Source organism: Schistocerca piceifrons, chromosome 2 (assembly GCF_021461385.2).
Source record: "Schistocerca piceifrons isolate TAMUIC-IGC-003096 chromosome 2, iqSchPice1.1, whole genome shotgun sequence".
In the NCBI taxonomy this organism is placed as follows: domain Eukaryota; kingdom Metazoa; phylum Arthropoda; class Insecta; order Orthoptera; family Acrididae; genus Schistocerca; species Schistocerca piceifrons.
In genome coordinates, this window is record NC_060139.1 from 662,567,560 (window position 1) to 662,587,323 (window position 19,764).

General features: G+C 40.2%; 1 protein-coding gene across 1 annotated transcript in view; it reads left to right on the plus strand.

The window, feature by feature from the left end:
• Window positions 1-1,341: 1,341 nt before the first annotated feature.
• LOC124777712 overlaps window positions 1,342-19,764 on the plus strand; it is a 92,981-nt gene continuing 74,558 nt past the window's right edge. Inside the window, exon 1 of the mRNA XM_047253209.1 lies at window positions 1,342-1,398. The gene's annotated coding sequence lies outside the window, so the exon portion shown is untranslated. The remainder of the gene's footprint in view (window positions 1,399-19,764) is intronic.

Below are 19,764 nucleotides of genomic sequence, written 5' to 3' on the forward strand. Positions count from 1 at the left end.
TTTGTTTTGATTTCTACAATGGGTTTTACGAGCGTTTGTAGCGCAATAAATTGCAGCAACAACAGGAAGAAGACACCACAGCTGACTTTTTTTTTAGGTTTCCTAAGGATCCTGAGAGGTATATGCCATCATGTTACTAAACTGTATCGTCAGGATTCACTTGCAAACTGCAGATGTATTAATGATTAATGTTTCGTTTTAGGGGCAGAAAATGACTAGTTAATAGCAGACGAGAAGACCTTGTGAAAATAGACCCAATTTATCTGTATAATAATATTACGTTTTGTTCGCTACATTTCGAGCAAAACCAGTTCATGAACGCAGACAATAATAAACTCGTGTGGAATGCAGTACCCACGCCGTTTGACATCCCAAACAAGCCACCTTCGCTGACGATGAAGAGGAAACTGTCAGAAAGATTCGACATTCCATCTAAAGCTGTAAAACAGTCCAATGATACAGAAGCAGCCAGTTCAACTCTCCATGTGTCAGTGTCAGATTCGTGTGAATCGTCAACACAGACCTGCTTTGACAATGAATTGGTCAGATTAAGTACAGTTATTCTTGTCTTCCAAATACTTAATGTTTGGTATATATTTCATTCACTTCTGTTGTTAGTTATTTAGTTGTCCTTGCTTCCTTCGTGTGATGACATTATTTTGTTAGCACCTTGTTCACTGCCAGATTGAAAATCATTCAAATATTTGGTTTTGCGTGAAATGTCATATAATCAGCTCATCATAATGTTTTAAACATATTTCTCCCACTATTTGGCAGTTGCTTGCCCCACTTAGAATAATATAAAGATGAAGGTCGTACTTGAGGCAACAGGCCACAATGGCAAACACAGTAGGCCTACAGATCGATAAATGAGCTGTCGATCGCTTTTGCATGTAGAGGTACATGTCTGCGCTTCTTATGTGTGAATCAGTGTGTTTCTATTCTTTTGATATCAACGTGGAAGGCTGCAATTCTAACCAATGTCACAAGTGTTTCTCTACGAATGTGTTGTACCTTGCCACTCGATTCATGGTTTTTGTCCATACTTGTGCCTATTTTACAATAAGTTTTAGAAACATATATGCCTTTTTATTCTACACAAACCCTTGGAGGCAAGAAAATAACTCAAATATTTCGTAAATTAGCTAGGAAATGGATGCAAAACAAACATTATGCTTACGACACGTCTGACGTTCACCCTACTTGCCGCTTGGAGCGTTAGTGTCGCTCCATCTGTCAAACGGTAACAAGTTTTGCAGCAGTGAGTGTCGCGACTGTTACGTTAGACTGTGGTCTCAACTACAGCAACACCTGAGGTGTGCAAGCCTGGTCGACCACCAAAGACGCCTCCTTATCGTGGAAGGTCTTGCAGCAACAGTAAAGGCAGAGAAGTGCGCGGTAAGAACCGAGAACGGAAAAGAGAAATGTGGAGTTAACTGAAAGGGTAGTGATAAAATCTTTGCCAGCGTTGACACTTTTTTCACTTGGTCTTGCTGCGTTTGTGATCGCTAATTGTTTCCACATATTTTCATATGATGTGCAGGTAACGAAAGAATCCGCAACCTGCTGGTAGAAAATGTCTGTCGATGATGATGGAAAATTATGTGCAAGGTGCTATGAATCATCACAGCTTAAACTAAAACTTCTCCACTTTTTCTTGATCTACGTACTCTTAATAACGATAGGATACCGAACGCTACTTAAATACATTGTATTTCATGCTTTCTGAACAAAATTTGAAAATAAAAATAAATTTGAAAAGGTCAAATGTTTCGTAAAATAATTTGTGTAGCAACAAATAAAATAGACTAAAGAACCATTTGACACACATTTTGACATAAGACTTTTATACGCAAGTACAGATAATGAGGTGCCAATTGAGAATTTAACATACAATGTTTAACTCCTAAGATTTGCGAAGAATCCTGCAGGAAATCAATCTCATGGATTATGTAGGCCGTGCAGTCCGCTGTTAAGTGGCCTTGACGTATTTCCATCATGACCGAGGGGATAAGAAGGCTCCAACAATTTGTCAGTCTCAAAACTGTTTTAATAGAGAATCCTTCAAATAACCAGAAAGAGAATGTGTGTGCCGCAAGAAGTAATGTCTCCTTCACGAGTGCTTCCGCCATCATTATTCTTGCTCACTCAGTTTTCCCGACAGAAGAAGTACATGATTTCAAGCATCATTCAAAGGCGCGACAAATGTATGTTTGATGTATTTTATTTCTTACTTTATTACTATGATTTCACAAAACATTTGAGCATTTTTTCAACAAGTTTTTTTACAAGAAATTCGATAATCGCTAGAAATTCGGCATCTTGGACTTGAACACTCGTTGCTTGTAGGTAATCGTTGGTCTGCTTAGGAATTCCAGTAATGTAGGTCTCAAACCGACTGTCGATCTTAATACGGTAGTACTCTAAGCCCCTCTCTGCTTTGGAGAACAAGAATGAGCAGCATCTCATGTGAAACTATTTACGATTGATGGAACCATAACAGCGTCTCTTCATAAAGCTGACAAATATGCCATTGTACCCACCATATGTTTACAAGTCTACAATATTTTCCTTTTGTGCATGTGAACATTTCGATAATATCTACTGCGCTCAGTTCTCTGAAGATAGGATATAGAAACGGTTCATATAAATACATTACTTATTGAATGTTGTGGTTGAGAGAGAGGGAGAGAGAGTGAGTGAGTGAGTGTGTGTGTGTGTGTGTGTGTGTGTGTGTGTGTGTGTGTGTCGCGTGTCTGTATATCTGTATGAGAGACAGGGAGAGAGTGTGTTTGAGAGAGAGACAGAGAGATATCGTGCCACAAGGACGTCTTAGAACACGTTTAACCTGTTATCAGAACCTTCTAGGCTATGTCAAACAGTGATAAAGTGACACGTCGCTCCGCGCTTTTCTGTTAAAATACGCAGTGCAGAGGCACAGACACACTACGGCAATAGCAGCATTCATTGCAGACTTTCTCTTCCAGTGGTACCGAAAACCATGGATTTTCTTTGATAGTTTCGTACGTTTGTTCTACATCCACATTTGGAGGAGTACTAAGGAAGCTCGTGTAAAGCGAAGAACAGATCGTTGACTCTGTTTGTCATTAAACGTGAGTGTCTGATTTAACTCATAAAAATACGTCCTACTGTATTCTATTTGTATTAATTTTTTTAAAACTTTTGTTGCTTAAGCACTACAGGAATTTAGAATTGCTGTTCTACCCATTATAACAATCAAATTTTGTGCCATGAAATTGCATCGAGGGAAACGTAATTTATACACTTTAGGCGGCTGAAGGCGATCGTTACAACGCTATTTTTCTTGAGTTCACGTTACGAATTTCCGATTCGGCTTCCATATATGACCACTAGAGAACTAAAATTAAGTCAGTTGATACAATTTAGTTTAAGGAAGATATTTTACTTGTTATACTCTGAACTGGTTTGATGGGTCTTTCGTCTTCTCTTCCTGTGTTGTGCTAACATTTTAATTTAAAGTTAACTGTTACACGCAACATTATCATTACGTTTTACTTATTTTAGTCTTTATGGTCCATACAACTTTCCCCTTTAAAGCCCCTTCCAGCACCTTTTACGTATCAGCTATTTTTCGCAGACTTCTTTGCTCGCCTGTTATCTCTAGGGCCTCTTAAATTAACATTTATCGACCCACAAAATTTTTTAACAGTGTCCTACATTTCCACATTCAAAGTATTCTCTTCTCCATATTTCCTATGGTCGACACTTAATTTCCATACAATACTGTGTTACGGAAGTACATACCAAGAAACTTAAAATCAGTGCCGACATTTATCGAATGAGTTTTCTTAACCTATACTAAGTCAATTCCTAATTCTATTACCTTCAGTAGCCTAGCTTCCCAAATAGGGGAAATCATTCACTTCTACTTGTTTTCACTGGTTACGAAATTATGTAAGTATCCTGTCAGTAAAAAACATTATTGATATCTTACGTTTATTTATCCTTAATCCATATATTCTCCTAAATCTACAGTTAATTCCACTCTACGAAATTCGATTACCGCGTCGTTGGGCACAAGGGACGTGTCGACCGACAGCTTTACGTTGATATCTGTTCCGCTAGAGCTTCCTGCACTCCTTAAGTTTTATTTCATTTTTTTTAATAACGTGACTTCTATTTCACGTGGATTTTATGGATTATCATTTTCCCTATTTACTTTCCGTCTATTTTTCTTATGATTTGGAGCGTCTTTCTTCAACTTGCATTATTGGAGGCTTTCTATAGGTACATAAATTCTCTGAGTGTCATGGTTATTTACTTTCCCTTTCTTTGCTAAGTTCAGACCCTGAATTACGTCTTTTGTACATGCTACTCCAAAAGTATTTGTCGTAGTACGCTTACTGAAAAACGTTGCTACTGCACAATGACTGCAGTTGTTAATTACGTTAATTGTTGTAAGTGTACCAATTTAAAAGTATTAGCACTGAAAATTCATTCTTGTTCTTAGTAAAAACTGTACCTCCTTGCTTCGAATATGACGTAATAATACGGTGATATAATTCATGCAAAATTGTTGTGCACCAGTTTAGTCTTATTGTATAACTTGTAAGGAAAAGCAAATTACAAACACATGTTAAAAGCGCTACGATAAAACTAGACGTTCAGACTTCCTTTGAGGTTTACACATGATTTTATAGTTCCCAGGATCTCCCTGACTTGTTTCTTCTACAGCCTTCGGAAGAAGTCCGAAGTCTCGTCTCAATAAATATATGAACAGAGGGCTTATGCCTTTTGCGTGCGTTGTTATGTAACCTACGGTGTCTGCTTAGTGTGATATGAAATGTGAACCATAATTTTTATTTATTTATTTATTTAATATGTTTTTGAGTCATGTCTTTCGATCGTCTGATGCAGCCCGCCACGGACTTTTCTCCTCTGCCAACCTTTTCATCTCAGAGTAGTACTTGCAATCTGAGTCCTCAATTAACTGCTGGACGAATTCCACTCTCTGTCTTCCTCTACAGTTTTTACCCTATACAGCTCACTCTACTAGCTAGCACGGAAGTTATCCCTTAATGTCTTAACAGATGTCCTAACATCCTGTCCCTTCTTGTTGTCAGTGTTTTCCATACATTCCTTTCCTCGCCGATTCTAAGAGAATCTCCTCATTCCTTACATTATCAGTCCACCTAATTTTCAACATTCTTCTGTGACACCACATCTCAAATGCTTTGATCCTCTTTTGTTCTTGTTTTCTCACAGTTCATTTTTCACTACCATGCAATGCTGAGCTCTAACGTCCATTCTCAGAAGTTTCTCCTCAGATTATGGCCTATGTTTGATATAGTTGATTTCTCTTGGTCAAGTATGCCGTTTTTGCCTGTGCTAGCCTGCTTTTCATGTCCACGTTGCTCCATCCGTCATTGGTTATTTTACTACCTAGGTAAATGAATCCCTTAACTTTATCTACTTTGTTATCCCCAGTTTCTCGCTGTTCTTGTTTCTGCTGCTTATCATCACTTTCCTCTTTCTTCCATTTACTCTTAAGCCATATTCTGTACTCCTATTCTTCCCTCTTGATTCTTGTACTGTACATATTTTACATCTATAGCTTATTCCCATTGTTCTCAGAATTTCCAAGAACTTGCACCATTTTACAATTTGATCTTAAGTCGTTCGAAGTACTTTTAAATTCTCGTTTTAATACTTGATCCCACATCTCTTCCCTATCGACTGCAATATTTTCTTCTATCATGGCGTGAGCAAGTCCCCCCCCCCCCCCCCCCTCATAGAGATCTTTTGTGTACTCATTCTACTTATCCTCTCTCTCCTCTGTATTGAACAGTGGAAGTTTCATTGCATTCTTAATGTTACCGCCTTACTTCTAATTTCACGTTGTTTTGACTTTTCTGTGTGTCGAATCAGTACTTCCAACTATCACTTCTTTCTCCGCACTTATCTTCCTGGTACCTACCATTCTTCTGTCCCAGTTCTGTGATTGACCTGCTTCGAGATGTTCATTCTCATCAACTTTACTGCCTACTGAGCTATTCCTTATTGCTGTATCTATAGCCTTTGAGAAATTCAAGCGTATCTCGTGATTCCTTAGTACTTCCGTATCCCATGTCTTTGCGTCTTGATTCTTCCTGACTATTCTCTTAAACTTCAGCCTACTCTTCTTCACTGCTATATTGCGATCTGTGTCTATGTCTGCTCCTGCGTACGCCTTACAATCCAGTATCTGATTTTGGAATCTCTGTCTGACCATGATGTAATCTAACTGAAATCTTTCTGTATCACCCGGCCTTTTCCAAGTATACCTCCTCCTCTTTTTATTCTTGAAAAGAGTACTCGCTTTTACTAGCTGAAACTTGTTAGAGAATTCAATTAGTCCTTCACCTCTCTCATTCCTAGTAGCAAGCTCGTATTCTCCTGTAACCCTTTCTTCTACTCCCTCCCCTACAACGGCATTCCAGTCCCCCAGCCCTTTAATTTTTTCATCATCCTTTACGTACAGAGTCAGCCGTGTAATTTCCTCATATTCTTTATCTTCATCTTTTGATTCCCATGTCGGCGCGTTTCTTTGAACTATAGCTTCCCTATGATATTCAACCTTCATACATTCCACTCCGTGGCCCATAGAGCGTTACCGTTTCGTTGGTTGTTCACTCTTTTTTCTCATGGTCGCCACCCCCATGGCAGCTCTCTCCCGGAGATTCGAATGGGTGGTTAGTCAGGAATCTTTTTTTGAATGGAGATATCATCATGGTACTTTTTCAGTTACAGGCTACATGTCCTGTAGACACAAATTATGTGTCTGTATTGCAGTGTATTGCCTTCTGCATCCTCATGTCTTTGGTCACCGCTGATTCATGCGTTATTAGGAGCAGTTTCCCTCCCCAAGGCCAACAGAGTGCCCTGAACCTCTGTCCGCTTTTCTGCCATCTTTGACAAGGTCATTGATAGAACAAGGGCGACTTCTTTTGCTGAAAGTCTTAGGGTGATGTTGCTGATGATTTTTATTCAAAATTTCAACAATGGTGAGATTCTAACCTGGGATTCAGGACGTTTAGACTATCAGTCATCACTTTTTTAAAGATATATGGTCCACGGGTGGCAGGTAAATTCGTGCATGAGATTGGGCTCGACCCTTCTGGGTAACTGTGCATCTTAACGCCCATCTGGGATGGCGAGGGATGCTGGCCCCATATCGAATCTGACTGGCGAATTAACCTTAGCAGTACCATCGCGTTTCCCATAACATGTACTACCATGGATGGTGTACGTTATGACCACCACAGAACAGATTAAAAAATATAAATTTCATTAACTGCCGTTGACTTGTACTCACATCACTGTTTTAAAGATATACCTGTATTGATGTGATATGGCAGAAAGGCTGTGGCCGACAATTCTATGTTGAGATGTGTCACTTTTGAGGATGATGGGTTTTGTGATATACTTCTTACATAACTGGTGCAGTACCCATTGTTCCTCAGAACGCATTTCATGTGTTGCATTTCGCTGCCGAGGTGCTGCGGCTCACATAATCGTCTTGAGTGCGTTTTGAGCGTATCAGTCACACCTCTTATCTAACTATGGTGGTAATTTACAAGTTTGTGCAGGAATCGGTCCATGCATGTTGGTTTCAGGTACACGCTGTGTTCTAGGTTCACACCATCCCTCGTAAGCAGCATACTTGGGAAGGATATTTATTGATCTTTTTATACCTCCATAGTAAAAGTAATGTTCGAATGGAGAGCGTTGAGAAGTAGGAGCTCATCGAGCTGTTCCTCGTCATGGTTCCATAAGACGAATGTGACGTTGACGTACCTGTACCAGACCTTATGGTTACTAGATACCATGTCCAACAACTGTCTGCGAATGATCCATGAAGAAACTGGTAGCCACCAAACTAAGTGGACTCCCCATGGCGACTCCTTCCAGCTGGTCGAAGAAATCGCTGTTGTACATAAAGTAGATCTGGGTCAAGCATCCATGAAACAGCTTGGTGAAACCATGCAGGAAAAGGGAGCCGATATGCACCCCAGAGTCACTGAGTGGCACTTCGGTAAACAAAGGAATATCATTAAAGCTGATGTCGACTGGTCCAAATATTAGTTTCTTCAAGTTCTGTTCTAAATGTAGAATTGATTTCTCTTAAACAATATTTGATTTAAAAAACTAATCTCCTCACGCTATCTCATTTCTTGTGTCACAGAAGTTATTGTTTCTCTTGCTTGACCTTAGTTAAGAATATACAGTACTACGCGGTTTGGAAGCAATGCAGGAAACGGAAATAACTTGATAATAAAATATGAAAGTTTCTCTGACTGATGAGAGTGAGGTAGGCTGTCGGAGAGCTTTGCTGTTTTTAGCCAAGCATCCCAGCGAGCATAAGGAGAGTGTGGAGTAGATGGGCTCCAAATTTTGAACGGATTTCCAGTTCTGGCATTAGCTTGATAACGAAGGGAAACCTCCAGATCTCCACCAAACATAGGTCAGAACTGGGAATACGAGCTATATTTTTATATCTGGATCTTGACCATTGTCCCAGACAAAAACCAGAAGTTTCACTGTGTGTGTGTGTGTGTGTGTGTGTGTGTGTGTGTGTGTGTGATGATTTCAGTCAGATCACCACTAAATGCTGCTTCAGTCGTTGTGTTTGCTTGACGAGTACCAGATGCCCCTTACCTGGTCGACTTGATGTGTCATCGATTGTCATTTAATTCCGCTGACGCTTTTTATAGCATCGTTCTCTCTTGGCAGTTTTAGGTGAAACAATACAAAACAAAAATCGTACTACACAACTACATTACAAAGCATTTGCATAATTACTGAGCAGAAGAGATAAGTGGTGAAGACCAACCTCGTTCAGGATGCCATGCAAATCGCGAAACGAGGAAAACATTGAAAACAAAAAGCCGCCAAAAATCAACGGGAATCGTAGTTTCACGTTCGACCAAATTTAAACAGACAGGCGTGAGGTGGAGCTTGTGAAAGCGGATTTTGAGTGAGGGTCTGCGTATGACACGTGTTGCCGCTAAATTTGTTCCACAAAATTCTCACACAAGAGCAAAAAAACCATGCATGTAAATGTTTGTCAGGACGTGAAAACGGAGACTGAAAGTGATCCAAACTTTTTGAACAAAATCGTTACAAGCTATGAGAGTTGGCGTTATGGGTGTGACCCAGAAACCGAGCAAGCGTCAAGCTAGTGGAGGACTCCCAAGTCCCAGAAAAAAAAGCAAGGCATTTAAGGCCTAATGGGAAGATTATGGTCATTGTCTATTTTGATACTCGTGGAACTGTGCATCGGGAATTTGTAACCCTGGACAGGCTTTTAACCGGAAGTTATCAGACGTCTGCGAGAGGATGTGCGGTGGAAACACTTGGAGCTTTGGCGATCAGATGATTGGTGAGCCTCTATTTGCCATCTTAGGGATGGTCTGTCGTCCAGCATCCTCCGTATTCTCCAGATCTGGCCCCATGCGACTTTTACCTACTCCTACAGATGAAAAAAAAAAAAAGAAACGCCAAAGGGTAAACGTTAAGATGATGTGGAGACGGTAGAAACAGCACTGCAATGGGTACTGGACGATATGAAAGTTGAAGAGTTCCAGACAAGATTCAAACAATGAAAAAAAAAAAAGACTTGACAAGTGCGTCAGATCTAATGGCGAGAACTTTGAAGCTGGCTGAAGGAATTTTATATTTATTCAAAGTTTTATAACAAAAATCCGCTTTTGGGGTTCCCCCCTCGTACATTATCAGATCATAGGTCAATACATTAGTGCGAAGCTAAACATTTCCAAAATCGTCTACTTTATTCTTATCTTCATATAAGTATAATATATGACCCCAACGTAAACAAACTGGTCACATAGCTGGGGCCGCTATGTGAACAAAATGACTGACAGGTATGTAAGCGTATCCTATACAGACGATGGAAGTAGCTGTGCTTTAGTACGTAATCAAAAGGTCCCCAGTCCCGGGTTGAAACCCTCTCCCTGTTCACAATTTGAATTAAAATTATTGGCAATGGTGGCAGAAGATTTCCGGCATAAGCAGTCAACATCGTCTTACCAATAGCCTTGTCAAAGAGTGCATAGAAGCGGACAGAGATTCTCCTCCTCTTAAGGGTGGGAAATTGCTCCTAAAAGGCGGAAGAATCAGCAATGATAACGACATGAGGATACTGAAGGCAACAGAAACCACTGCATTACAGACGCGTACTCTGCAACTGAAAAAGTGTCACGATGATTCCTCCAGTGGAAAAAGAATCCGGAGTAGTGCCCCGTTCAGATCTCCAGGAGGGAACTGCCAGCAGGCAGGTAACCATGGGAAAAAAGGTTCAATAACCAAAGAAAGAATAACGTTCTATTAGTCGGGGACAGAAGCTTGTCCGAAGGAATGTGAGATGCTTGAAAGTGGCAGCGAAGCTAGAAAATCTGAAACGGGAACAGCAGAGGCTCACTCTAGATATAGTGGGGGTCAGTGAAGTGAAATGGAAAGATCTGTAGGGCAACACAGAGAGCAGCACAGAATTGTATAACGGGAATAGGATTCGTTATGACTAGGGGGATAGGACAGAGAGTGAGATGCTATAAACAGTCCAGGGATAGGTTTGTTTTCACCAGAATCGACAGCAAACCAACACCAACAACAATAGTTCGTATAGACATGCCGATGTCGCAAGCGGTAGATGAAGAGACAGAGAAAGTACGTGAGGATACTGAATGGGTAATTCAGCTCGTAAAGGGAGATGAAAATCTAATAGTCATGGAGGATTGGAATGCGGTTGTGCGGTAAGGACCAGAAGAAAGGGTTACAGGAGAATATGGGCTTGATTCTAGGAATGAGAGTAGAAAGACTAATTGAGTTCAGCAGTAAATATCGGTTAGTAATAGCGAATACTCCGCTCAGAGATCGCAAGAGGAGGTGGTTACTTGGCAAAGGCCGGGAGATAAGGGAAGATTCTAGTTAGGTTTCATCATGGCCAGGCAGAGATTCCCAAATCAGATATTGGAGTGTAAGGCATACCCAGGAGCAATTATAGACTCAGATCATAATTTAACGATGATGAAGAGTAGGGTGATGTTTAAGAGACTACTTAGAAACACTCAATGTACAGAAAAGTGGGGTACGGAAATACGAAGGAATGAAGAGATACACTTGAAGTTTTCTGAGGCTATAGATACTGCTGAAATGATCAGCTTAGCAACCAGTTCAGGTGAAGAGCAATGGACATCTCTAAAAAGTGGTGTGACAGAAACTTATTCATGGAAACGTATTCAAAGCTTATTCATGAAGTGCAAAAGCTCGAATCTGCTTCCACCTTAGCGATGTGCAATCTAAATTCTGCTTGCACTCTCTGATCAGAAGTATCTGGTCACATTCTGGCGGTCACTAATATGTAATGTCTCTATAGGTCGAATCACAGGCGTTGAGTATGAGAAATGCAAGCGGGATCTTAAGCGTTCCACTTTGGGGCATTGAGTGTAGTATTCTCGGTGATTCTTTCGGAACCCGACCACGATGTAACACTACCATTCCATTCTGACATTGCTTAATACGTTCCATGTTCTAAGCCGGCCGGAGTGGCCGATGGTTTCTAGGCGCTACAGTCTGGAACCGCGCGATCGCTACGGTCACAGGTTCGAATCCTGCCCCGGGCATGGCTGTGTGTGATGTCCTTAGGTTAGTTAGGTTTAAGTAGTTTTACGTTCTAGGGTACTGATGACCACAGCAGTTAAGTCCCATAGTGCTCAGAGCCATTTGAACCATTTGAACCATGTTCTAAACAACATCTCTACGAAGAGAGAAATGGAGTGAAATACTGTAAATGCTTGGGAGAGTGCAAGGGATACGATGCAGGCTTGAGGTCACAATTTTTTACCATATAGGACTGCATGCCTTTCAGCAGCCAATTTGCTTAATAGCACTGGTTCATTTTAGTGAACAAAAATGTATGCATTTTAAATGTCTTGTAATACTCTCAGCAGCTAATCTGTACTAAAAGGAGATCATCTACACTATGCCTGTCAGTCCTCTTTCAGAGTTGTAATGTATGGTACTGCCTTTCGCTATATTTTTACCATTAACATATATTCAATTAAAACTGCAATCTTTTTGATATAAGCGGTACGCAATTTTTGTCTTCATGATTTTGAAATTCAGTTTATTTATAGTTGTCAGCATTTCTTTTTCTGTAATTGCTACATCACAATTTGGCTAGTGTCAAACAACATACTAATGCATCAGTGTTTTTATATAGTGATGAATCCCTTCCTATGACTTCTGCATTACAGTTAAGAACCAATGTATATTAGAAATGTTCATTCGTACTTGACAGTAGCTCTCATACAACCACCAAGGTCAGGGACCTATGATAGCATGACAGGCTGTTCCGAAATGGTAGTTTACGAGGGCATACTGATAAGTAATGGCTCCGAATTTTTTATGTAAAAACTCTTAGAGATTTTTAAATAAGACAAACTCTATTAACATTCTACATCTTTATTCTTCATATCTACGTATTGGTTTCTGAACAGATTCACCATTGCAATGAACACATTTCACCCAACAAGAGACTAGTTTGCTGATACCGTCATTGTAGAATGTTTAACTTTGTTAATGAAGAAATAACCTCACCTCTGCTTGCGCTGCTTCACCACTATCAAAGTGATGGCCTCGAAAGTGTTCTTTAAGTTCTGGAAAAGATGAAAACCGGATGAGGAAAAGTTGGGACTGTATGGAGCATGATCGATGACAGTGAATCCAAGGTGTCAGATTGTTGCAGATGACGCAGTACTCGTATGTGGTCTGGTATTGTCATGCTGTATGAGAAAGAAACTCGATTACAGCACACAGTGATACAGTTTTGTTACGCACTGCCTCGTTACACCTACATTTTGGAGCTCTCTAGCGACAAAGGGTTGCAGCTTGTATCAGCAAAGTGGGAAAGTCGACTGAGTAATATGTATGACATGCAATACCTCAAACGATATTGAGAATGATACTGAGAACAGAGTTATTACTTTTCAGCACGCCCTTCTATAATAACAGGCAACCTAGATATATTTTTCAGGAACTTCTGTGAAATTCCATGGAAGAAGGATAACAACTTTCTGAAACGATTCTAGTGCCTATATCGAAAATCAAGTATGCAACACCTGCGTACCACTTTATGGAAAAAAACTAAGAATAGAATATAAAAATGACCAACCTGTTTCCGGATGGTGTGGCCGAGCGGTTCTAGGCACTTCAGTCTGGAACCGTGCGACTGCTATGGTTGCAGTTCGAATCCTGCCTCGGGCATGGATGTGTGTGATGTCCTTAGGTTAGTAGTTTAAGTAGTTCTAAGTTCTAGGGGACTGATGACCTCAGATGTTAAGTCCCATAGTGCTCAGAGCCAGTTGAACCAACCCGTTATTGATGTAGTCAAAAAGTTAAAGAAGGAACTGAAGAATTTGGCAATAATATGCTGAATGCTATTGAAGAAAACAGAGACAAAAACAAATTGTTCCTCACACTCATCACCATCAGGAATAATTTGGAGGCATATCACAAATTGAACAGTGTGCTAAGTGAATCAGAATAACAACGTTTATTGACAAAATGTGAATAAAAGGTTAAAGATAGATAAAAGACAGCTCAAGCTCAGGACACGCTTAAAAAAATAAAGGAGGGTGATGTTAGCAAAATAAATACCTAAGCCAAAGAATGCTAGAATATATCAGCAATAGTGAAGATAGACCAGGTGCTAGATTAAAATTCATTGGTAAATTAACAGTAAAATTTGATAGAGGTAAATTAACAATTGGTGACAGGACATATGAAGGTACAGATGGACTAATGAATCTCTTAACTAAAAAACAGATTACTATGGATGACACAAATACAAGATTTACTGGTTCTGATTTATCATATTATGCAGATATATTGTACCATTCTGGGGCATTCAGTTCCGATAATAATCCAAACAAAATAAAATCAAGAATCGTAATAAATAAAAAGTTTGATAAAATAAAACGGTGATGATTATTTTCCTGCATTGAAGCAAAGAAATCTAGATGATTCACTGCAAAGTGAAGATCAGAAACTAGGTGAAGGCTTGATAAAAAAAATTACGGAGAAACCCACTGAGTGTGTTTGGATAAATGATGGTAGAGATGTAATTGATGTAATAGCATTTATTCATGGAGAAGAAATAGCCAGAAATAAAACTTACCATAATGAAAATGTGGGACTAACACACAAGTTAGCAAATATATTTAGTGTTTTTACTGTCAACAATCCAAAAGGAATTCCATATTTGATTAGATTTTTGAATAAGTTGCCATACACATTTTGGGAAACTGAAAAATATGGAGAAGGATTAGTTAATATTTTAATTAATATATTACCTTTCGAAATGTATCTCCCTGATTATAATTATTATGGTCCAAGAACAACATTAGAAAAAAGATTACCGAGAGGCAATCAATGAATACATTCACTAGATGAAACTTGCAAAAAACATGATGTTGCATATATAGATAATACAGGTGTAAAACAGACATGAGGCAGATAAAGAACTTCAAAAGAAAATTGCTTCTGATGCTTCAAGTGGAGAAACATTAGCAATAACTGCAGTTAGGCAAATAAGGTATGGAAAGAGAAAAATTGGTATGTGTTTAGATGATAACGATAATGGCTGGGGACTTACGAACTTTTTTATGTATATAAACGAATAGCTTCAGCATTTATTATACTTTACTACTTAGTGAGAAAATTAAACAAAAATCAATTAAATAAAACTCAATAATAATAAATTTTTAGCTGATGCACAAAGAAGAAAGACAGGCAAAATCTGGTAGTGATTTACTCATAACATAAGTTATATCTTTTGTGAAAAAATAATGGAATACCTAACAAAAAAGAAAGTAGGTTCAGGTCTAACAAAACATGAAGGAGTGTTTTCTTCCTTTATTATTCATAGCATTGCCATATCTAACTACCATGGGTTCACTAGCTGGTGGAGCAACTGGTATTGCAAAAGCAATGGTGAACAAGAATAAAGATGATACAGAATTGGAAGAACAAAAAAGGCATAATTTAGCAATGGAGAAGAAAGCTTGCTCTGGAATAAAAGAAACTGCAGAAAATAACTCATATATATCCTGACACATTAAATAATTTTGATATACAAAAACTTGCTAAAAAATTTAAAATCAAACACATCCATGGGGTTTCTATGATTGATGTATTATTCATCATAGAAAAAATGGATCTGGGCTAGTTAATTTAGATACATCTGATAATGTTGGCTCACACTGGAGCTCTTATTATACATGTGTGGGATTAAAATGACTAGTAGATAGAAAACAGAGAGTGTAATTAATTTATTTCAAAATTAATTAAGTTGCATTTTTAAAGCAACTAAAGGTTATATTGATTTTAATGGTAGGTGAGTGGTAGATCCTGTAAATGGTTATGATGCAATTCCCAAACAATGTTTAGTAAATGGCTTAGCTAATCTTGTTACATAACCTGAATACATCAAGATTCTCAGGGATTTTAAGGAAAGAAATGGGATTTATGATGGCATATGGAATATCATAATAAAGAAATAAATAAGATGAAGACAAACCACCATCATGCTTAGATAAGACAGAAGTACTAGAAAATTACTTAAGTCATTAGATTTATTAGTAAATAAGAATTTAAACGTCAGAGCTAGTAAAGTTCTCGAAATGTTGGAGTTTCAAGAATAAAATAATTGAAATTCAAAATTTAATAAATTGAATCTTATATAAATGAAGCATGCAGCTTTACTGTATGATTAAATGATGATGCCGTCCTCTTGGGTAAAATATTCTGGAGGTAAAATAGTCCCCCATTTGGATCTCTGGGCAGGGACTACTCAAGAGGATGTCGTTATCAAGAGAAAGAAAACTGGCGTTCTATGGATCGGAGCGTGGAATGTCAGATCCCTTAATCGGGCAGGTAGGGTAGAAAATTTAAAAAGGGAAATTGATAGGTTAAAGTTAGATATAGTGGGAATTAGTGAAGCTCGGTGGCAGGAGGAACAAGACTTTTGGTCAGGTGAATACAGGGTTATAAACACAAAGTCAAATAGGGGTAATGCAGGAGTAGCTTTAATAATGAATAGGAAAATAGGAATGCGGATAAGCTACTACAAACAGCATAGTGAACGCATTATTGTGGCCAAGATACACTCCTGGAAATTGAAATAAGAACACCGTGAATTCATTGTCCCAGGAAGGGGAAACTTTATTGACACATTCCTGGAGTCAGATACATCACATGATCACACTGGCAGAACCACAGGCACATAGACACAGGCAACAGAGCATGCACAATGTCGGCACTAGTACAGTGTATATCCACCTTTCGCAGCAATGCAGGCTGCTATTCTCCCATGGAGACGATCGTAGAGATGCTGGATGTAGTCCTGTGGAACGGCTTGCCATGCCATTTCCACCTGGCGCCTCAGTTGGACCAGCGTTCGTGCTGGACGTGCAGACCGCGTGAGACGACGCTTCATCCAGTCCCAAACATGCTCAATGGGGGACAGATCCGAAGATCTTGCTGGCCAGGGTAGTTGACTTACACCTTCTAGAGCACGTTGGGTGGTACGGGATACATGCGGACGTGCATTGTCCTGTTGGAACAGCAAGTTCCCTTGCCGGTCTAGGAATGGTAGAACGATGGGTTCGATGACGGTTTGGATGTACCGTGCACTATTCAGTGTCCCCTCGACGATCACCAGTGGTGTACGGCCAGTGTAGGAGATCGCTCCCCACACCATGATGCCGGGTGTTGGGCCTGTGTGCCTCGGTCGTATGCAGTCCTGATTGTGGCGCTCACCTGCACGGCGCCAAACACGCATACGACCATCATTGGCACCAAGGCAGAAGCGACTCTCATCGCTGAAGACGACACGTCTCCATTCGTCCCTCCATTCACGCCTGTCGCGACACCACTGGAGGCGGGCTGCACGATGTTGGGGCGTGAGCGGAAGACGGCCTAACGGTGTGCGGGACCGTAGCCCAGCTTCATGGAGACGGTTGCGAATGGTCCTCGCCGATACCCCAGGAGTAACAGTGTCCCTAATTTGCTGGGAAGTGGCGGTGCGGTCCCCTACGGCACTGCGTAGGATCCTACGGTCTTGGCGTGCATCCGTGCGTCGCTGCGGTCCGGTCCCAGGTCGACGGGCACGTGCACCTTCCGCCGACCACTGGCGACAACATCGATGTACTGTGGAGACCTCACGCCCCACGTGTTGAGCAATTCGGCGGTACGTCCACCCGGCCTCCCGCATGCCCACTATACGCCCTCGCTCAAAGTCCGTCAACTGCACATACGGTTCACGTCCACGCTGTCGCTGCATGCTACCAGTGTTAAAGACTGCGATGGAGCTCCGTATGCCATGGAAAACTGGCTGACACTGACGGCGGCGGTGCACAAATGCTGCGCAGCTAGCGCCATTCGACGGCCAACACCGCGGTTCCTGGTGTGTCCGCTGTGCCGTGCGTGTGATCATTGCTTGTACAGCCCTCTCGCAGTGTCCGGAGCAAGTATGGTGGGTCTGACACACCGGTGTCAATGTGTTCTTTTTTCCATTTCCAGGAGTGTAGATACGAAGCCCACACCTACTACAGTAGTACAAGTTTATATGCCAACTAGCTCTGCAGATCATGAAGAAATTGAAGAAATCTATGATGAAATAAAAGAAATTATTCAGGTAGTGAAGGGAGACGAAAATTTAATAGTCATGGGTGACTGGAATTCGAGTGTAGGAAACGAGAGAGAAGGAAACGTAGTAGGTGAATATGGATTGGGGCTAAGAAATGAAAGAGGAAGCCGCCTGGTAGAATTTTGCACAGAGCACAACTTAATCATAGCTAACACTTGGTTTAAGAATCATCATAGAAGGTTGTACACATGGAAGAACCCTGGAGATACTAAAAGGTATCAGATAGATTATATAATGGTAAGACAGAGATTTAGGAACCAGGTTTTAAATTGTAAGACATTTCCAGGGGCAGATGTGGACTCTGACCACAATCTATTAGTTATGACCTGTAGATTAAAACTGAAGAAACTGCAAAATGGTGGGAATTTAAGGAGATGGGACCTGGATAAACTGAAAGAACCAGAGGTTGTACAGAGTTTTGGGGAGAGCATAAGGGAACAATTGACAGGAATGGGGGAAAGAAATACAGTAGAAGAAGAATGGGTAGCTTTGCAGGATGAAGTAGTAAAGGCAGCAGAGGATCAAGTAGTTAAAAAGACGAGGGCTAGTAGAAATCCTTGGGTAACAGAAGAAATATTGAATTTAATTGATGAAAAGAGAAAATATAAAAATGCAGTAAATGAAGCAGGCAAAAAGGAATACAAACGTCTCAAAAATGAGATCGACAGGAAGTGCAAAATGGCTAAGTAGGGATGGCTAGAGGACAAATGTAAGGATGTAGAGGCTTATCTCACTAGGGGTAAGATAGATACTGGCTACAGGAAAATTAAAGAGACCTTTGGAGATAAGAGAACCACTTGTATGAACATCAACAGTTCAGATGGAAACCCAGTTCTATCCAAAGAAGGGAAAGCAGAAAGGTGGAAGGAGTATATAGAGGGTCTATACAAGGGCAATATACTTGAGGACAATATTATGGAAATGGCAGAGGATGTAGATGAAGATGAAATGGGAGATACGATACTGCGTGAAGAGTTTGACAGAGCACTGAAAGACCTGAGTCGAAACAAGGCCCCCGGAGTAGACAACATTCCATTGGAACTACTGACGGCCTTGGGAGAGCCAGTCCTGATAAAACTCTACCATCTGGTGAGCAAGATGTATGAAACAGGCGAAATACCCTCAGACTTCAAGAAGAATATAATAATTCCAATCCCAAAGAAAGCAGCTGTTGACAGATGTGAAAATTACCGAACTATCAGTTTAATAAGTCACAGCTGCAAAATACTAACACGAATTCTTTACAGACGAATGGAAAAACTAGTAGAAGCCGACTTCGGGGAAGATCAGTTTGGATTCCGTAGAAACACTGGAACACGTGAGGCAATACTGACCCTACGACTTATCTTAGAAGCTAGATTAAGGAAGGGCAAACCTACGTTTCTAGCATTTGTAGACTTAGAGAAAGCTTTTGACAATGTTGACTGGAATACTCTCTTTCAAATTCTAAAGGTGGCAGGGGTAAAATACAGGGAGCGAAAGGCTATTTACAATTTGTACAGAAACCAGATGGCAGTTATAAGAGTCGAGGGACATGAAAGGGAAGCAGTGGTTGGGAAGGGAGTAAGACAGGGTTGTAGCCTCTCCCCGATGTTATTCAGTCTGTAGATTGAGCAAGCAGTAAAGGAAACAAATGAAAAATTCGGCGTACGTATTAAAATCCATGGAGAAGAAATAAAAACTTTAAGGTTTGCCGATGACACTGTAATTCTGTCAGAGACAGACTTGGAAGAGCAGTTGAACGGAATGGATGGTGTCTTGAAGTGAGGATATAAGATGAACATCAACAAAAGCAAAACGAGGATAATGGAATGTAGTCGAATTAAGTCAGGTGATGCTGAGGAATTTAGATTAGGAAATGAGACACTTAAAGTAGTAAACGAGTTTTGCTATTTGGGGCGCAAAATAACTGATGATGGTCGAAGTAGATAGGATATAAAATGTAGACTGGCAGTGGAAAGAAAAGCGTTTCTGAAGAAGAGAAATTTGTTAACATCAAGTATAGATTGAAATGT